The sequence below is a fragment of the Nicotiana sylvestris genome, chromosome 9, assembly GCF_000393655.2.
Source record: "Nicotiana sylvestris chromosome 9, ASM39365v2, whole genome shotgun sequence".
NCBI classification, from domain to species: Eukaryota; Viridiplantae; Streptophyta; class Magnoliopsida; order Solanales; family Solanaceae; genus Nicotiana; species Nicotiana sylvestris.
In genome coordinates this window covers 65,825,058-65,832,607 of record NC_091065.1, presented here as the reverse complement: position 1 = coordinate 65,832,607, position 7,550 = coordinate 65,825,058, and positions in this window count along the sequence as shown.

The window sequence follows — 7,550 nt, the reverse complement described above, 5'->3', positions numbered from 1 at the left end:
CTAGATGTGTGATTTAGTCCAGTTATTTCATAGCTGCACTGAGAATAGAGGGTGTTCTGATTAACAAGATGATTATATGAATTTTAACAGTTGCAATATCCTCCCACATTGACATCCACACACTGTACACGGAAGAGTTACTCTTTCCTCAGCATTTGTCTCTGTTGTCTGCTTTGTGCTGGGCAAGTGAAAGCGTGAAAGGATTCCCTCCAGTGAAATTCTGTCCGATAATGTTCGATAGCATTGCTGATTCTTGCCACGTGTCTACCCACGTTTTCTATGGTTGAGATTCAATCTTGTAATATACAATTTAAAATGGTAAGACAACTATGAGGAAAACTTATGAAAAAGGGATAATGCTAATGGCGGATGTTTCTATTGTAACGTGCCTTTTTTTTTTTGGTTAATGAGTCTCGAGCTTTAACCAAAAAGAAAAAAAAAATCTAGAGCTTTGAACAATCCAGAATTCATTCATGCCTTTGGGAAAAGGAATTTAACAAATACTAAGACAAGTATGACTTTTATTATCTTGACACAAGAGGACTTGGATAATGAGATTCATATGAGGTTGTTTAAATACTATAATATGTTCGAAAAGAATATTAGCTACAAAGTCTGCTTTTTCTCTCTAGCTACCATGCCCTCAGCGCATGTTAGTTAAACATACGCCCACCGTGGTAATGGTTAGGGGAAGAGGTCGAGCTCGTGGACGACCTAGGTTGCAACCTTTAGCTACTATAGGTAAAGCAGCTGAAGCTCACATGCAACCGGAAAAACCGAAGTTGGCACAATCGGCCACTACCCCTATTCCATTGCTTGAGTCAAATTTGAAGCAGAAACAAGTACCTGAGTACTAGCACATCTCTAAGTGTGCGAAAGGAGATTTCACCAGTGAAGTCAACAGATCAAGTGAGTACAAGTAAGGGCATCTCAGATCTGGAACCAACAATTGAGAATAAGGAGAAATCAATTGCATGGACATCCCTCTTTGCAGGTAATCGTAGCTTAGAAAATGGTTTAAAATTAGATTACATTTCTCCTGCAATTGTTGAGGGGAAAGTTGTAGTTCAACTGGAAAAGGATGATGTTGATAGAGAAATTCAAAAATAGAAGAGTGCACTGATTGTGTATGTAATTGGAGAGACACCGGGGTATAACTATATGCATAGATTTGTGAAACAGAGTTGGAATCGAGTGGCTGAACCAGAGGTATTTTACCATGATGAAGGATATTATGTTATCAAATTTCAGTCTACAAGTCACACGCATGAAATCTTATATTCTGGGCCTTATACAATCAATAATAAACTGATGATATTGAAGCCATGGACTGTAAATTTTGATTTCACAAAGGAGTTCCTGCAGGAAATTCCCCTGTGGGTGGTATTGCCAAACCTACCCATGAGTTGCTGGGGAGGAAAATCACTGAGTAGGATTTCTAGTGCAGTAGAAAAATCACTATATGCTGATGAGTGTACCTCAAAACAGAAAAGGATTTCCTATGCTCACATGCTCATTGGAATAAATATTACAAGGCCACTTCCTACTAGTGTCTTAGTGTGGAACCAGATGGGAGACAATTTTGAACAAACGATTGAATACGATTAGAAACCAGAATTCTGCGAGATTTGCTTAAAAATTAGGTCACTGCTACAAGCAAAAAGAAGTTGAGAATCAGAACTTTATGCAGCCACGGAGAAGGAGAAGACTTAGAGAAAATGCCTTGCCAACACATACATATATTGGACCTCCAAAGGCGATACAGGAGTGGAGAACAAAAGCAGTTGTAGACAAGAATGGTAAGGCAGCTGAGGTTATTGTGACTACCAAAGCCACAACTGATGATCATTATCAACAGGAAGCTGGACAAAGGCAGATGAATTTGTTTGTCAGGAAGGACCAGATGAATACTAGGGGACATGCTAAGGAAAACATCAGAGAGGAGTAGCAAGAACATAAAAGCCTTAAACTTAGTTGTCCTAGAGAATTTCCAGCTCTGGCAGCTAGCATGCAGAGGAACATGTGAACGTTACTGAGTTAAAACAAAATTCAGGAAACAGTTAGAAGAATAAAGAAATATATCAAATATTAAAGAATCAGAAATATTCCGAGTCCACAATTTTCTTGTGCGTCCTTAAGGAATTTTAACCCCTCACACGTTGCCAATGTAATGGATTAAATCCTCCCAGGATAAAACGGAATAAACCTTACTGCAACAGTGGCAATACAAACTGCAGGATACCAACAAAGTGATTTGGCATTTAATTAATTATTAAATAATTAAATAAATTTTGTCCAAAAATAATCTTATCGATCATTTGACAGATCCAAATCCAAATCCGAATCCGAATCCGAAGCCGAAGCCGAAGCCGAAGCCGAAGCCGAAGCCGAAGCCGAAGCCGAAGCCGAAGCCGAAGCCGAAGCCGAGCCGAGCGAGCGACGACGACGGCGCGAGGGTTCATTCTCTTCAACTCCTTTTAAGAGCTTTAAGAAGTGAATCTATATATAAGCACATAAATGTGATTGTCCCTCACCAATGAGGGACAAAGTGCAAGACAAAAGTTCACTTCTTCAAATTTTCATTTTCCCTCCATTTTATTTCCCTCCATTTCCAATTCACACTTCTTCTCTTTTAAAGCCCAATGGCTTAAAGTCCAACAATCCCCCACATGAATGGGAATGGTTGTATCAAGAAAGATCATAGATGAAAGCTATGTGATTTTGCAAGTAAGGATTAATTGCATCTGGATAAGTAGGTTTCCCTTTGAACTTTCCGTAGTGAACATATGTCGGATATACTCGGTCAATCGGTAGATTTGATATCTTTGAACCGTCGAACTTTTAGTGTATACCTAGACAGCCATATGTCACACAACCAACCTTTAACCGTCTTTTGGTTCTCATTGTTGTGTTCGTTTTAGCCATGAACACCGCCTGGTTTCATAAGTGTGTAGAGAATTGGCCTTACAGAATTCTCATTGAAGCGGCTTCTTCTTCTCACTTACATAGGTGATTCCTAAACGTGTAATCCTTTAGATTGACATTATTTTATAAATACTTCATCAAACTTAGGTAATCATTAAAGAACGTGTAAAGTTCTATCCTTGTTACTGAACATTGTCTTCATCACGAGAATGGACCAAAGATTTTGTTTTGACAATGTTGAACCGGTCAATCACAACTTTGTTTGAGCTCCTTGAACCTAGATCTCGGAACATCCAAAATTTTAGGTAGAGTTACCGCCATGTTGACTTGTCCTCGGCCATAGTCCCATTCCCTTAGATGATTTCTCAACTCCCTCTCTAGTTAAGCCTTTTGTAAGTGGATCCGCAACATTATCCTTTGATCTTACATAATCAATAGTGATAATTCCACTAGAAAGTAGTTGTCTAACGGTATTATGTCTTCGTCGTATATGACGAGACTTTCCGTTATACATAACGCTCCCTGCCCGTCCTATTGCAGCCTCACTATCGCAATGTATGCAAATAGGAGCCAAAGGTTTTGGCCAGAACAGAATGTCTTCTAAAAAATTCCGAAGCCATTCAGCTTCTTCACCGGCTTTATCCAATGCTATAAACTCTGATTCCATTGTAGAGCGAGCAATACATGTCTGTTTGGAAGACTTCCAAGATACTGCTCCTCCACCAATAGTAAACACGTATCCACTTGTGGACTTTGTTTCTGATGAGCCGGTTATCCAATTAGCATCACTATATCCTTCAATAACCGCATGATAGTTATTGTAGTTCAAAGCGTAGTCTTGGGTATACTCCAAATATCCCAGAACTCGTTTCATAGCCACCCAGTGATGCTTGTTGGGATTACTTGTGAATCGACTAAGTTTACTTATTGCACAAGCTATATCAGGTCGGGTACAGTTCATGATGTACATTAGACTTCCCAACACACGAGCATACTCCAATTGAGACGTACTTTCGCCTTTATTCTTCATAAGATGATGGTTTAAGTCAATTGGAGTCCTTGCACTTCTAAATTCCAAGTGTTTGAATTTTTCAAGTACCATTTTCACGTAATGTGATTGAGACAAAGCTAGACCTTGAGGAGTCCTCTGGATTTTAATTCCTAGAATTACATCGGCAACTCCTAAGTCTTTCATATCAAACTTACTAGCAAGCATACGCTTAGTAGCTTGAATGTCGGCAATGTCTTTGCTCATTATTAGCATATCATCAACATATAAGCAAACAATGACTACATGATTTTGAACGTTCTTAATGTAAACACACTTATCACATTCATTAATCTTAAAACCATTTGACAACATTGTTTGGTCAAATTTCGCATGCCATTGTTTGGGTGCTTGTTTTAATCCATAAAGAGACTTAACAAGTCTACACACCTTCTTTTCTTCTCCCGGAACCACAAACCCTTCAGGTTGGTTCATGTAAATTTCTTCCTCAAGATCACCATTTAAGAAGGCTGTTTTTACATCCATTTGATGGATTTGAAGACCATACAAGGCGGCTAACGCTATTAGCATCCGAATAGATGTAATTCTTGTTACCGGCGAGTATGTGTCAAAATAGTCAAGACCTTCTCGTTGTCTAAATCCTTTGACAACAAGTCTTGCCTTGTATTTGTCAATAGTACCATCGTCTTTCATTTTCTTCTTGAAAATCCATTTAGAACCCAACGTTTTATTACCCGGAGGAAGATCAACCAACTCCCAGGTATGGTTGCTCAATATGGATTCTATTTCACTATTGACAGCTTCTTTCCAATATTGTGCTTCTGAGGAAGACATTGCTTCCTTGAAGGTACGAGGCTCATTTTCTAACAGAAAAGTCAGAAAATCTGGACCGAATGAAGTAGATATCCTTTGACGTTTACTTCTTCTTGGATTTTCTTCATTAGACATACCATCTGTTATTTCCTCCCGAGGTCGTTTTGACTTTTGGCAGGTCACTTCACTTTCCTTTTTATACGGATAAATAGTTTCAAAGAATTCAGCATTATCTGATTCTATTATCGTATTAATGTGAATCTCAGGATTTTCTGATTTATGAACCAGAAAACGATATGCCTTGCTATTGGTTACATATCCAATAAACACACAATCAACCGTTTTTGGACCTATCTTAACTCTTTTAGGTTTAGGAACTTGTACCTTAGCTAAACACCCCCACACTTTGAAGTATTTCAAGCTAGGCTTCCTTCCTTTCCACTTTTCATAAGGAATGGACTGTGTTTTACTATGAGGTACACGATTGATTATCCGGTTAGCTGTAAGTATAGCTTCCCCCCACAAGTTCGGTGGTAAGCCAGAACTTATTAGCAATGCATTCATCATCTCCTTCAATGTTCGATTCTTCCTCTCCGCAATTCCATTAGATTGTGGAGAGTAAGGGGCAGTTGTTTGATGAATAATGCCATTTTCCAAACAAATTTCTTCAAAAGGAGATTCATATTCGCCACCCCTATCACTTCTTATCATTTTGATCTTTTTGTTTAGTTGCGTTTCAACTTCACTCTTGTATTGCTTGAAAGCATTAATTGCCTCATCTTTACTATTAAGTAAATAAACATAGCAGTATCTCGTGCTATCGTCAATAAAAGTAATAAAATACTTTTTCCCACCGCGAGATGGTGTTGACTTCATGTCGCAAATATCTGTGTGAATTAAGTCTAAAGGACTTGAATTCCTTTCAACGGACTTATAAGGATGCTTAGCATACTTTGATTCCACACATATTTGACATTTGGAATTAATGCAATCAAATTTTGGCAATACTTCTAGATTTATCATCTTCCGCAATGTTTTGAAGTTTACGTGACCTAAACGCGAATGCCATAAAGTGTTTGACTCAAGTAAGTAAGAAGAAACATTCACTTTATTGATAGGAACTGCTATTACATTTAGCTTAAAAAGGCCCTCATTTAGGTAACCTTTTCCTACATATACATCGTTCTTACTAAGTACAACACTATTAGAAACAAAAATACATTTGAATCCATTCTTGACAAGAAGTGAGGTAGACACAAGATTCTTGCGAATTTCTGGAACATGGAGGACTTGATTTAGAGTCACTATTTTTCCCGACGTCATCTTCAACGCAATCTTGCCAACTCCTTCAATTTTGGCCGTAGATGAATTTCCCATGAAGATTGTCTCGCGGGTCCTGCGGGGGCATAAGAAGAAAATAACTCCTTGTTAGCACAAACATGGCGGGTGGCTCCAGAATCTATCCACCATTCTTTTGGATTTCCTACCAAATTGCATTCAGACAACATGGCACATAAGTCCTCCATTTCATCTTCAACCATGTTAGCTTGATTCTTTTTCTTCTTATCATTCTTGGGCGCACGACAATCCACGGCCTTATGCCCAGATCTTCCACAGTTGTGGCAATTACCCTTGAACTTTTTCCTGCTTGGGTAATTCTTTGGTCCGGAAGCCTTCTTCCTCTTCTTATTTTGTGGCGCCTCCTCAACAACGTTTGCCCTCATATTGTCGAGTTTCCACGTGACTTCTTTTCAGCATTTTTGTTGTCTTCTTCTATCCTCAGACGTACAATCAAGTTTTCTAGTGTCATCTCCTTCCGCTTGTGTTTAAGATAGTTCTTAAAATCCTTCCACAACGGAGGTAACTTTTCAATGAAAGCAGCGACTTGAAAGGCCTCATTTATGACCATACCTTCAATAACAAATTCATAATTAATAATAAGATAAATCTTATTAATAAAATTATTGATTCGGGTCATACCTTCAGCAAGGAGGTCATGCACAATGACTTGTAATTCTTGGACTTGAGTTATGACGGACCTAGTGTCAATCATCTTGAAATCCAAAAACCTTGCAGCCACGAGCTTCTTAAGTCCGGCATCCTCAGTCTTGTACTTCTTCTTTAGTGCATTCCATAATGCTTTTGAAGTTTCCATGACACTATAGACATTGTACAAGCCATCTTCCAAACAACTCAATATGTAGTTTTTGCACAAGAAATCAGAATGTTTCCATGCTTCAGTTACAACAAGTCGTTCATCATCCGGAGTATTTTCAGCCATGACCGGAGGATCCTCCTTGATGAAACGTTGCAAACTCAACGTAGTAAGATAGAAGAGCATCTTCATTTGCCAACGTTTGAAGTCAATCCCGGAAAACTTTCCGGGTTTTTCTGCCGGTGCCATAGCATGAGCAGGAGTAGAACGGCTTGTAACAGCAGCAACCGTTCCCGCAACACTTCCATTAGTTTGGTTTTCATTCGTCATATTTCTGTAAAGTTGAAAACAATACAGAACTTGTTAATCAGTGAAGTTTTTGATATCTTCAAACTGAATACCAAACCAACCATACAACACGTAACAATGGTAAAGTTTATATATACTTCAAACCCGTACGTTTATTATTCCGGCAAAGTTTTTATGTACTTTAAACCGGACAGAAAAAATTATAGGAGTAAGAAAGCAACAAGGCTTTAGTCTCCAACAAAGTATAAAGAAAATAATTTCATAATCAACACAGAAACGTTAGTAAATCGTAAAATTCCTTAAGCTTGTGAACGTTACTGAGTTAAAACAAAATTCAGG